General features: G+C 35.4%; 1 pseudogene; it reads right to left on the bottom strand.

Annotated features, from left to right (window-relative positions):
* Nucleotides 1-299: 299 nt before the first annotated feature.
* On the bottom strand, nucleotides 300-6,700 carry LOC143621919 (chaperonin CPN60-like 2, mitochondrial; annotated as a pseudogene).
* Nucleotides 6,701-14,189: the final 7,489 nt, after the last annotated feature.

Here is a 14,189-nt window from a genome sequence, read left to right as displayed (position 1 = left end):
TGAACTTTTTTCGAGCCGTTTAAACTAAAACTCAACCCTAACTCACATGTTGAACTATATCAAGCTTTCAAATCAAGCATGCTTCAAAAACATGGTTATGCATACTATTTCAAGTCTTTAAATTAAGATCCTTCCTCGAGCCGAGCTCAACCTTGCATCATTAATGGTTGAGCTTCACTTGGCCTTAATAAACTTTCATCTTTTACATCTTCTAAAAGAAACTTAATAAAATGTATATTAAAAATGAAAGGTGTCTTTTAACACATACAAAACTGCCAGTTGATTTTCGTGAGTTAAAATCAATATCCCATTCCCATATCATCCATGTTTGGCATCATCCTATTCGCAGGTGGGTTTTTCTCTCCTTGACGATCCACAATGGTTGACTCCGTGGTGGTCAACAATAACGAGACGCTGCAAGCATGCACAACATTTGTCAACACATGAAGGATAAATTGCGCAAGTAACATTAATTGCAACATTTGACCATCAAGCAAGTGTCAATGAAAAAATTGCTACATAGAAAACCAGTCAAATGCTTTACAAGCCACGGTAGCCACCAAAATCATTTTAAAGCATCTACAACCTCCTAGTTTTACAGTTTTACTATTTAAAAATTTTGGATGTGTGTTGGAAATCAGGTCCACGAATCTACAACACAAAAGGGGCAAATGATGGTGGGTCAACTCAGCTAGTGATACCCGAACTCATGTTGACCCGTCACCAAGTGATACCCCTTTTCACGTCGTAACAGTAAAGCTGGGCATAGCGAGCAATTTAAGCTTTATACTTGATATAAATGAAGCTATTGTAATTGGAGTTTCAAGGACCAGAAGGCGTATTTGTAATAATTTACCTGGCAGCATCTACTAAGGCTGTTCTCACAACTTTTAGAGGATCTATAATGCCAGCCTTCACCATGTTAACATATTTGCCTATCAAACACAAAAACCACCTTTACAATAAGTATTCTCCATCAAATAATTCAGTTTATGCAAGTACAAAAGAAAGAGGGGTGTTTGGATACACATTCTGAAAGTGATTATGTGATATTAAATAATAAGAATCAGAGAATCAGGGGTCATATTATAAATGGGGTAGAAGATAGTTTTTCGATACACTTCTATCGTTTGATGCTGTTAAAATCAGACAATATTATGACTTATATTATCCCTTGCATAATGCAAACACAAGCACCCCCTTATTAATGAACCCAATTTGTGCATAATAAACGTATACTTTAGTTTTTATTAACCTTGGGCTGCATCAAATCCATAATGAAGATCATCTTGTTCCAATAGCTAGTTTGCCAATAACCGTGGCACCATCACCACCGGCATTTGAAACTATTGTAAATGTAGGCGCCTATAAAGAAGAAAGATAGATGATTATAAAAATAAAAAGGAAAAAAAAGATTTTACTATTTCAATGATAATTATTGGACCGAATAAATCCAGAGAGGTAACCTTAAGGGCGTTTTCGACTATTTCAACTCCTCTCTTCTGATCCTCATTTGCAGTTTGAAGACTTTTAGGAACCTTAGTAGCATATAGAAGAGCAACCCCACCACCTACAAATAAAGTTATATAATTTAAAAGGTCTTTTAAACATTTCAAGAAAAGGAAAATAATGAGATTAAAAAATAAATACGAATTTAAAGCATCTGTTACCCTATCCTTTCTTTCTCCAACTTCGGTCTCACCAACCTACAAAAATTAAATTAAATTAAATTAAATTAAAAAAGAAAGCAGTTATAAGAGTGGGCAATTCAAATAAAAGAAAATACTATATTCAAGAACTATACCTTGAAGACACCTGACAACTTTGATAACCTCTCTTGAGCTTTCTCTTTGTCAAACATGGCCATACTATTCTCAATGGTTGACCGCAATTCTTCACATCTTTCTTCAATTTGCTTCTTATCGCCACCACCGTGTAGAATTATAGAGATACAGTAACCTGGTACACATAAACTCTAAATAAGTAATTTGTTTCACCATAATTATTAGTTTTAATTCTTATGATTAAATTATTAGTTTAATATGTACTTACATGTTTCCAGTCTGATCAGCAAAACATAAAATTTTTACTTATAACATGCATGAGCAAACCTTTTTTGCGGCACCAAGTTTTTCAAGTCGAGCATCATTTGGCGTTGATCCACGTTCCTCACTTATAACCTGCATGAAAGCCTCATAAGTGCATGAACACACAAAGTTATGCAGTTACATTAGAATATTAGAGGTAGCAATTTTGACCCGGTTACATACAAATGGATTGATTTGGATTATCTTTTGATATTAACAAATTAAATAGGTTAAGCAAAAAATTAACTAGAAAAGAAACAGGCCAGGCGGTTTAAAAGTCATCCAAACTAAAACCTCTTAAATCACTTTTATCAAATGAAAAACATTTAGATTATTAATACAATGGGGCCAAGTGCTTAAATTAAAAAGATATTATACGTGTTTTACCGATTATAGTAACATGTTAGGAAAAACAATCAGTATCGTGCCATTCTAAGCAGCTAGCCCTATATAGTCTTGTGGTCAAAATTGGCACATCACAAAATGTACCAGTTCTAAGCAATTTCAAACCGTTTTATACATGCAAAGGGGCCAAATCAGGCTATGCTTTATTTTAAACATATCAGATAGGTTATATTTAACATAGAAAAAGATCCAGCGGCTTGAAAGTAATCGAGAATGTGTCCAATCTCATAAACATTATAAATCATTTTATTAAAAATTTTGGAACAGTATAGTAATATTTGTAATAATACAGTTTTTGTGATTATTTTAAAAAAATTATTACTTATAAAGTTAAAAACAGACATAAAGAAACTTAAGTTGACCCAACCAGTTTTGACCTGCTGGCCGACCCGCCCAATTTCCCACCCCTAACTGTGATAAAAAAAATGGTGCTTATCTCACCTCCCCTCCTGTAAGCACTGCCAAATCCTCTAAATTGGCTCTCCTGTTATCTCCAAAACCAGGAGATTTAATTGCACATACCTACAAGTTGATATCATATATATTTTCTCTTGAATTTATATTTAAAAACACACACGATAAGAGTAGAAGTGGCATTAAATAAACAATCAAAAAATGGCTTTGAAACCTTAAGTCCAGCTTGACGCTTGTTAATGATCAGCATTGCCAGCGGTTCACTTTCAATATCTCCAGCCACAATCAGCAAGGGTCTACGTTTCTGTTTCGATAATTCAATTGATGATAAAAAAAAAGTAGAAAAAAAAGGTATAACAATAATTCAAGAGAAAAAAGTATTTCTATCTAAGTTACCTCAACAGCAATCTCCAATATTTTGACAAGTGCATTAATGCCTGAAATTTTTTTGTCATGAATAAAGATCAATGGATGCTCCAATTCCTGCCTAAATGCAAAATACAAGGTCACATTATATGAGAAACTAACAAAATGTTTTAAAATGGAGTTAAATTCCATACATGTGTCCTTCTAGAAGATCAAAACTTCATATATATCCTTCTAAATTTCAGAATATAATATTTATCCTTTCAAAATACAAAATATCATACTCACATATTCCATACACCGTTGTAAATAAAACAAAGCATTATTACTGTGAATCATCTCAACACATAACACTAATATAAGAAACTGATTGTATGTTCCTTACTTTGAAATGAGTAAATATGATATTTTTAGTGTTTTCAACTTGTTATATAATATAAGAAAATTTTAAAATGGAGTAGTTATAACGTATAACTTAAAACACGTACACATTTTTGTGTCTTTGTGTCAGTAACAAAATAAGGAGAGATGTAACCCCGGCCTAGCTTCATCCCCTCAACAACTTCTAGCTCATTATCCAAAGTATTACCATCCTGCAGGATTATTAGATTAATTAGTTTGTTTTTTAAAAAAAATTAACTGGTGAATGGTAAAAGGATAATGAAATTCTTACAGCAACGGTAATAACGCCTTCTTTACCAACTTTCTCCATAGCTCTTGCCAGCAGTTCACCAATTTCTCGTTCTCCATTGGCAGAGATAGTGGCTACTTGATTCAAATACATATCCAGATAACAACTTAAATACAAGACAAATTGGTAGATTTATTAACAAATAAAATGACAAAAGAAGGCATTTTTGTGATAAGTCTCCATCAAATTAGCTTCAAAGGGCTAATTATTAATATTATTTATTATTACACTATTAGTTTTGTTGCAGCCGGTATAAAACTTACTATGCAAAACTGATTATCTGATCAGTTGCTTAAATGTTAAAAGAAATTAAGATTAGTTAATAAACTGACAAATAAAATGGCAAAAAAGGTATTCTTATGAAATACGAGAAGAGTTGTGAAACTAAAGTAAAATGTCCACCAAATTAGGTGAAAAGAGTTGAATATGTAAAATTACGTTATTATCAGACAATCACTTTTGTTTTAGCCAATAAAACTGATTTTCCAAAACTGAGCATTTGGTCAGTTATTTTTCAGTGTTTCGAAAAACTCAATTACTTAGAAAGCCTAAATATATATGAGTGTAAGACGACAAAAAAATGACATGCTTGTGAAATGGGAGATGGATCATGTAAAACGTGAGTAGAGCGAACATTGAATGTGTAATTCTTTTATTAAATAGATAACCAGTTTTCTTGCAGCTGGTATAAAACTAAATATTTCATCTATTGTTTGAGTCTTTGGAAAAGTTTAATTATTTAAGGAACGCATTAAATTTGATAAGTACTTTTGTTGTGGTGGGTATAAAATTGATTAATTGACCCATAATAATCAGATAACTAGTTGTTTGGGCATCGGGGAAACATTGATTATTGAAGAATCAATAGATTAAATGACGAAAAATATACTTTTTTATGAAATAAGCGAGACATCATGGGAAATTAGTGAAGAGTTAAAATGTAGCTATAAGAAGAGGTAAATATGTCATATTTTTATTATAAGATAAATCAATTTTATCTCAGCATAAAATGATTATCATAGATGCTCAGATAATCAGAAGCAAATCTGTTTATTCAAACACTAAAAACCAATTACTGTAACTTCAAGTCATAACATTCAGTAAATAAGTCCCAAAACACAAATCCAGCGCCACCTAAAACACAAAGCAGTAGTAGAAATATACATACCTGTGTAATTTCTTCTGGTGTACTAATCATCAACGCTTGACTTTTCAATTCAGTTATAACAGCATTAACTGCCATATTGATACCGCTTCGTTAATCCATGACATTTACACCTGCAGCTACAGATTTGCAACCTTCATTGAATATTGCTTGAGTCAGAACAGTAGCACATGTTGTACCTGTGATAACATCATATATATCATTAAAAGAGATCTTAGCACATAACCAAATGTCTATTACCCTCCATTCATTTTAAATTTCATTCCTTAGATTCTACTGATCACTAACACTCATTCTATTTAATAGATTAAACAACCTTTTTCTTTTAATTGCATTAGAATTTAGACAATCTATTTAGCTCTAATAAATAATTCGCATCTTATGTTTTTTGGATGTTGTATTGGATCATTGCTTTTTGTAACTTCTTGAATTTAGTTTGAGAATTACGGAATGTTTATTTTGATTGTTTTCTTTTTGGTGAGGCAATATAGTACATTGCAGACATGATGACGGTGTCGTCATATACGCACCACCAGTAAAAGATCATGTGAAGGGTACATGGGATGTCTAATGTCTTTACGTATAAATTACGTGAAAGTAACAAAAGCAGCCTAGTAAAAGGCAAGTGAAGGGTTCGTGGGACGTCTTAACAAATAAATTGCCTGAAAGTGCAACTTTTGTACTTGTTTATTTGATAGAACGCCCCTCAAACCGTCACTTGCTAAAGTGAGATTCACATTTTTTCTTGCTTGTGTCCATGGTAAGTCTTCCTTGTCTACACCTTGATTACATGCATACACCATTGCATCAGCAGGTGTAAGTCTTCTTTCAGCATCAGTGTTGTTAGCCTGAAATATAAAAATCAACAATCAAATTATTCTCGTCAAAGAATTATCAAGTTCTTCAATTATATGAAACAAGATGAACATTTACTAATTTGAATAACTTCTCTTATTAACAAGTAAGAGCATGTTTGGGATTGAATTTGAAAAATGCTTATTGGCTTTTTCAAAAGCCATTTTGAAAAGCCAGAATTTGGGGCTTTTGGAAAACTGCTTTTTAACCCTTTCAAAAAGCTAAAATAAAAAAGATTTTTGTGATTGCCAAACACATTTTAGTTTATTGGCTTTTTAAAATCACCAATAAGTCAATAAACATTTTTCAAACTCAATCCCAAACATGCTCTAAGATATATACCTCGACTGTCTTTCCGTTTGGGGCAGTTAATATGTCACCAGGCCTCATACCGGCCACAGTTAACATATTCTCACAGGCTGCTACAATTAAATGAACCTGTGATAACAAAACCATAAGCCAGGTAGTTATTCTATGGGTCAATTCTAGTTATGTTTAATACAAACGGACGAAACTGTTATAGCCCGTTTGACTCATCTTAACTCAGGAAGGCTTGATTTGACCTACTAGGGGTGTGTAGTTTTTGGGTAGGACCGAAAAAAACCCGACAACCGACCCGAAAAATACCGAAACCAACCGAACCGTATGTAATTCGGTCATCATCGGTTCCACACTTTTGCAGATTTCGGTTTCGATCTCGGGTTCGGTTCTTGACATTTGAACTCGCGTTAAACCTGAACCTACCCGAAGAGTGTAGGTTTGAAGAGGTTTAAAGGAGGGTTTGAGAAGTGATTTCCTTTTCCTTCTATCTGGTTCATTTTGTGTCAAATTAGAGCATGATGAACTCCAATAACCTTCTTAGTTCATACTTCTCTTCTTGTATTCTTCATCAGCGGCTAGCAAAAGTAAGAAACCCCTAATATTATATTCATTATATATGTAGACTGGTTATGCTAATTTACAGTGGGGACTAGCAAAATACAACTCTTGTAAAACATAGTACTAAGCTTCTAAAAGCTCTTTGCTTTAGATTTAAGTTTTTGACAAATAATATAATCTAAAAGAGGGTAATATCAAATTAAAAAAAAAAGAAGAAAACTAACACCCTTTAGGGCTTTATATAAAACTGAATGAAAAACTTTAACTTAAAAAAGAAAAACAAATTATGGTATACAGCTAAGCATATCAGTAGCCAATATTCATTGTACGACACTTATTTTCAAAACCTACAACATTCATCTTCTTCATTTGCTCCACAACCTATTGTCGCTAGCTACTGGAGTAAGCTTTGCCATTTCTAACTCTTTTCTTTTCATCTAAGTGTCTCTGTAGCAATAATATCAAAAGGTCCAACGTCTATACCGTGTAGCTGCTATTTTTGGCCAGGATTTCATTTTTTGACGAGTTTCTTCAGCTCTCTCTTTGCGTTCAGCTCGGTCTCGGTACAAACCTGAAAACCGACTTGCTAATACCCGAGACCGGTAGTAACCGAATGGGCCTTAAGAGGTCCTGTCCTTGATCTGTGTTTTTACATAGTTTCGGTCTCGGGTCAGGTTTTTTCCTGGTTCAGTCCAGGTTTTAGCAAATGATCAACCCTAGAAATAAATGTTAAAAAGTATGCATGGAGTTTTTATAAATAGACCTGTTCGATGAGTTTGAAGAGACTAAGTATTGATGCTGGAAAACGAATAAAATATTAGTGGACAAGGGATGCAAGGGAAAGGTATTGCATGGTGGAAACAAGTTAGGCCTTTCTGAGTATTGTGGGTGTGCTTGGGTCACCACAATGGTAGCAGGCTTGAAGCACGAGCATATGGTAAGGCATGTGGTTGGGATAAATGGTTGGGTAACAGGTGGTGGGAAAAAAATGGGTGGTGTTGAGTATGTATAGGTTCTTGTCAAGAGCTGATGAGGTGGCAGAAACTATCACAATTTGGAGCATTTCAACATTGCGGTAGCAGAGTGGTGGGATTTACACATGTTACACAAAGGGTGTGTTCCCGTACGAGGCTTTTTGTTGGGTTAGGTTTGAGTGTCAAAGAGTTGTGTTGGGTTTGGATTGGTTCGGGCATAGTATTGGTGTTTGAATTTATTATTGTGGTTAGGTATGGGTTTTGATGAATTTTGGGATAACATGGTCGGGATCACGGCGGTCAAGTGCTTGATGATCTGAGTTATTGTTTTGTGGGTTGAGTTTTGAGTGCGACGCCTTGGAAAACGAGAAAACATGCTGCGAAGAGTGAAGAATTCGCGTGACATGGGACGTAAATATGAAATTCATGCAAATAACCAAAAGAAACATTACATGAACCATTCCAAAAATCGAAATCAATCTATATAAATCATAAAAAAAAATAAAGAAATAAAATCGCATGAAACAAAATTTGAAATCAAAATTGAAATGCCCATGAGCCATCATAGGTTTTCGTATTTCAATAATAATCTCATAAATTTTTGAATAACCATATGGAAAATAAGAATATCCATGAACCACCATGGATTTAATAAAAACTTAATATAAGTAGTAAAATCGAATTGAAAATCGAGTGTTCATGTAACACCATAACCTTTTGAATTTTCAATTAAAACCATAATAATAAATGAATTATATACAAATAAAGAAACCAAACTGAAAATCGACGATTCATGAATCACCATAACTTTTCAAATTTTCAATTGTAAATCATAAATGAATATATAAAGCAAACGAATGAAGTTCAACTATTAATGTATCACTATGACTTTTTGAATTTTTAATTTTAAACCATAATAGTAAATGAATAGATAAATAAAGAAAACGAATTGAATCTCGACAATTTATGTAATAGCATGACCTTTATATTCCAACACAAAAATCAAAATGTGTTGTTAAATCGAACTGAATGCTGGGTATTCGTGTATCGCCATGACTTGACATACTTTCAGTTAAAACACACAAATCAAAATGCGTAATCGAATCATACCAAAAGCTGTGTATTCGTGTATCACCTCGATGTGTCAGACTTTTACTTAAAACACATTGTAAAATATTGAGGAGTCACACGTCTCATGAACTACCATGACTTGTATGACATCCTTAGGAGTGTAACCATTTTCTTTTCACAAAGAGAATATGATTACGTTTGAAAGCTTAAAGTTGTGATTCATATGGCGTTTGGTGTGGCATGTTTTGGCCTAATAGGTTTCAAACCCTTTCCAAACTCTCCAGGTAAGCAACCGGGTCCGGCGTCTGTTTGGGATTTATGCGCACTGCTTATCTTTAGGTTTCAATAACCTTAGTGTCAAGAGTTCAGAAAACATGCACGTCCACCTTCCATTTATTGCATACCTGCCACGTAGAACCATCTTTAAGATGAAGAACTATCGAAAATCGAAAATCGTTTGTTGAAAATGTTTGGCAATCCTTGCTTTAGGCATAAGCCTTGGACTTGTGTTGTGTGTGTGCTTATGTATATGAGGCGTAAATGAATCAACAATAATAAAATGATATAGAAAATGCATTGAGCAATCAAATAGGGCCCACATAATTTCTAATCATGCAACCCTATACAAATAATTAAAACAAGCTATAACCAACTAGAACACTACGTCTAATGTTCTATCTTATAGTCACGTATCTGATACCAATCTATAACACCCCGTCTTAAGCGGAAACGGCTGAGTGTGACGTACAGATTGCTCAAAACACATGTGAAAACTATTAAGTGACAATATTTTCATTGATTAATTTCAACATCAAATACACAAGTTTAATAGCAAAGAAATACAAGAAAATAATCATAACTAAACAGCTCGCCCATTTGTTTAAAATATCCTAAGTACTAATGTCATCTCCGAGTGTCATCCTCTAATGATTGTACCTGTAGCATATATATAAAATAAAGTCAACAAAATGAGTAGTTGGTGAGTTCACATAAGTTTTGATATGCATATGTAAAAACCATACAATTTCATGAAACATGTGATAATCGAGCAAGTAAGGTCCTTTCCAGTTGGTAACAACCAACGTACTCGGATAATCGAGCAAGTAAGGTCCTTTCTGGTTGGGTACAACCAACATACTTGGATATGAGGCCCTTTTCCAGTCATAACAAATTGGTTCTGAGTGCAAAGGGGTGCGTATGATCATACTTATCGAGGATACCACGTGCAAGTAATTTTTGAGCAAGTAATCAAGTTAACACACAAGTCCATGATACGAATTTTAGTTTTTGTAAATGAATAAGTAAACAGTTGAATTGATAGGATATAAATGCTACACCCAAAAATGTAAAAACGTTAAAAACGGCTGTTGGGCCTAGTTATTTGGTTTGTACTTGGTATATTTGTCTTGTTTGGACCATGTGTGTAAACCGAGATCCGTTTGGTTCTCGATGGGCTTTTGGTTAGTATTGGGCTTGAGTGGTTAGTTCCCTATATATAGATATCATTGTATAGGGTTACGAGTTCGTTCACATGGTTATTAGCCGTCTAAAGGTTTTCTTAGACGAGTATTATATTGCTAGTGCTTAAGCGCCCGACATTAATATTAACGTTTGTTTTGAAGCCACTCTGGTGTTTGACGTGTTTGTGTTGTTGGATCATCTAGTGTTGGAGTTCCGCGCCAACACCTAGATTGTTGATATCATAATTGTAGTGATCCAGATTCGGGACTTACAATTGGTATCAGAGCCTTAGACCTATTCAGGCTCGTTATTGTGATATCAAGGATTCAAGATCTTGATTTATTGGTGGTCTGCTTGTATTTCCGGTGAACAAGTAATCGGAGAAAAAGGAGATTCACTTTTGGGAAGAGATTGGTTTTGGTTTGGAAACAAATCAAAATCCCATCTTTCTCGGAAGTTTGTTACGCTACAGATTGACTTCTGGTGAGAATCAGGGTTCTCGGCTACAACTAGTTCTCGGCCACAAACTGTTCTCGGCTTACAACTAGTTTTTGGCCACAATCTGTTCTCGGCCACACTTGTTATCGGCTACTACCAGTTTTCGGCTAGGGCAGTTCTCGGTTGACTTGAGATTTCGATCAATAATCATTGTTCTCGGTCAATAAAGGTGTTCTCTGCTGACTGAAGGTGTTTTCGGTCAACCTTAGTTCTCGGCTTAGTAAACTGCAGGATCTATTTGGACCTGATTAGTTGATTTGGACCCGATAGTTGGACTTGGACTATAATTTCTTCTGGACCAAAATAAACTTCTAAATTATTCAAAAAAAATGGAACAGTTATCCAACAGCAATGTATCATCAAGTGCTCTACTTCATCAAGAATTAGATTCAATAATGGGGACAACAACTCGTGTACCTCGCCTATTGTCTCATGAGGGGTTCAGCGAGTGGAAATTTCGTTTTGAAAAATATGTTAAAATGAAAGATGCCAAGATCTGGAGAAGCATCGTTAGAGGACCCCAAATCATCACGTATCAACATGAAGATTCAAATGAGGTTGTTGTGAAGCCAGTGGCACAGTATGATGATGATGATTTTGCCAAAGTTGAAGAGGATGAAAGGGCTCTATCAACTATAACCTTGGCTCTTTCACCTGAGATTGCCCTTGGTTTTAGAGAACTTCAATCTGCCAAGGAACTATGGGAGGCACTAATCGAGGTGTATGAGGTAAATGAAGATATGAAAAGGAGTCGCCAAGACCTGCTGCGACAAAAGTTCAACATGTTCAACCATGTTCTGGGGGAGTCGTTGGAAACTCAACTCCAAAGGTTCATATCTCTAGTGACTGAAATGAGATCCGCCAGTATTTATCTAGCAACTTCAGAGATAAACAACAAACTGGTGAACTCATTGCCAAAAAGTTGGGACATGAATGTTGCTGTTATCAAGAAGGCGAAAGATCTCAACAGAATGTCGATCTCTGAGATGATGGCTACTATCAAGGCATGTGATATGGACGACAAGCAACGTGAAATAAATCATGCAAATTCCTATAGTGCAGCTGGTTACAACGTTGCTTCCAACGATGCTTTCATTTCTCAAGAGAGTTTCTCTATGCTCAAGGCCACTCAGCAACCACCGACCCAAGGAAACTTTCAGATTTTTAAGTCCACTCAGGGCCATTCCTCCGCTATTCCACCTCAACCAGCCTCAGTTTTCTTCACTAAGTCTGCTCAATCTTCATCAGCACAACCTTCATCTGCTGGCACTGCTCATGGTCTGAACGCAAGCTAGTTTCCCTCCATTCCGAAAGAGACTCAGGAGAACATAGCTCTAATGGCAGGGTTCATGAACTGCTATAATGCATTTCTAGCTGGAGACTTGGTTCAACTAGTTGTGGCTGCTGAACTCGATCAGATTCACCCTGATGATGTTGAGGAAATGGATATCGCTTGGCAAATTGCTATGGCAGTGTTTCGCGCCAAGAAATTCACTAAGAGGACTGATAGAAACAATTGGAATATGCCAAATAATCAGAAAGTGGGTTTTAACAAGAACACTCTGAGGTGTTATAACTGTCACGAGCCGGGTCATTTTGCTCGTGAATGTACTAACCCAATGAAGGAAGGAAACACAGAAAGGGCGCTGGTTCCAGTGGGTAATGCTAGGGGAGATGTTGGTGAGAGTTCGGGAAATGGTGAAAGGGGATTGATTACTCAACAGTTCTCTTGGGAGGATCAGATGGCTACTTTCAACATTGGAAGTCAGACTGCAAATTTTGCAAATGTTGAAGACATTGAAGAGGAAAACGCTACTGAGGAGCAAGTCAAGGAACTTCAATTCGCATTCATGGCATTCACTCCCTCCAGCTCATCTGAGGTAAGCTTTCAACCATGCTCTCTAGATTGTGTTGATAAAATCAACTTATATAAACTTCATAATGATAACTTAATCAGAGACATGGAAAGAGTAAAATCAGAAAATTTTAAACTTAAGAAAAATGAAAAATCCTTCGTAGATAAAATAGAAGCATATAAAAAGGATCTCTCTAAGCTTAAGTCTGAATTCAGTGTACAGTGTTGTCACCACCTAGATGCTAAGCAAAAAATTGTTGAATTAAATGCTAAACTGGAAGCCTCAAAATTAGAAATTTCGAACTTAAACGCTAAATTTGAAAGAGCTGAACTTGATTTTAAAAAAATTCGAGGGTTCCAGTAAAGTAGCAAACTCAATGATTGATAATCAATTATGGTGGAAGGAAAGGGAAGGTGAGGGATTAGGGTACAGTCAGGTACCCCCACCTTACAATGACAACTATGTTCAACTTCCTGTCACCAAAGAGCAGGAAGAAACGGTACAGGACATGAAGTATGGTAAACATGATAAGAATGACGTATCTGATCATGTGAGTGCATCCACGTCAGGAGTGAAAGATACTAACGTGTCTACTTCATGTGCAGAGAAAGTAATTGTTGAGGATTGGACTGATGAGGATGATGAAGCTTGTGTTCCGCTTAATAAAGACTTTAATTCTGATGTTACTTTGAAACTACCTGCTTTGAATTCTGTTATTCCAACTGTTTGTGTGGGCTCTGTTTTAAAGAGCAACGATTTTTGTGTGGTTGATTCAGTTGAACCTTTAATTCTGAAAATGTGGTTTCAAATAAAATTGAAAAATCAAAACAATTCAACAAGTATCTACCACCTAAATTTGTCAAAGAGGGATGCTCTAATGACAAACAAGGTGATAAGTTTCAAAATGTGAAACATGGTTCTCGCAAGTTTAAACAAGCTGGTCCACACAACTAGTCCAGACAAGGAGTTGCCCAAAATGATTTTTACATAAAGCGACAAACGTGTTTTAACTGTGGCACGGTCATATTGCCAGAAATTGTCCACATCGTCCATATGTTCCATATTATGGATTTTATCAGAGGAATATTGCCTATATGCCTCACAATTCATACAGGCAAAGATTCAAGCATCATACGGCTAATCCCTCTAACGGTGATTGGAACCGAAACAAATATGGCAGGTTTAGTCCTCATTAGACCAAGCCTAACATGTCTCGAAAAAAGGGTGGAAACCATGTTCCTACTTCAAAAATTAACTCGATTTCTAAACTTCGGCATGTCGGGAGAACAAATTCGTTTGTTCCCTCTACACACAAGCCAGAGACTAAACCATCCATTCGTATAAACAACAGTAAATCTTTCAATGGTAAATATAAATGGATGCCTAAGTCTCTGGTAAGGAAGGTTTCTTCTTCAATGTTAGATAATCGAGAAGATATGTCATGGCAGCCTGTAACTGGTATAGATG

The sequence above is a fragment of the Bidens hawaiensis genome, unplaced genomic scaffold, assembly GCF_021521415.1.
Source record: "Bidens hawaiensis isolate Kalapana, Puna unplaced genomic scaffold, B.hawaiensis_p1.1 tig00002977_1, whole genome shotgun sequence".
NCBI lineage: Eukaryota > Viridiplantae > Streptophyta > Magnoliopsida > Asterales > Asteraceae > Bidens > Bidens hawaiensis.
Note: the sequence above shows the minus strand (reverse complement) of the source record. Positions and strands in the feature narration are given on the sequence as shown.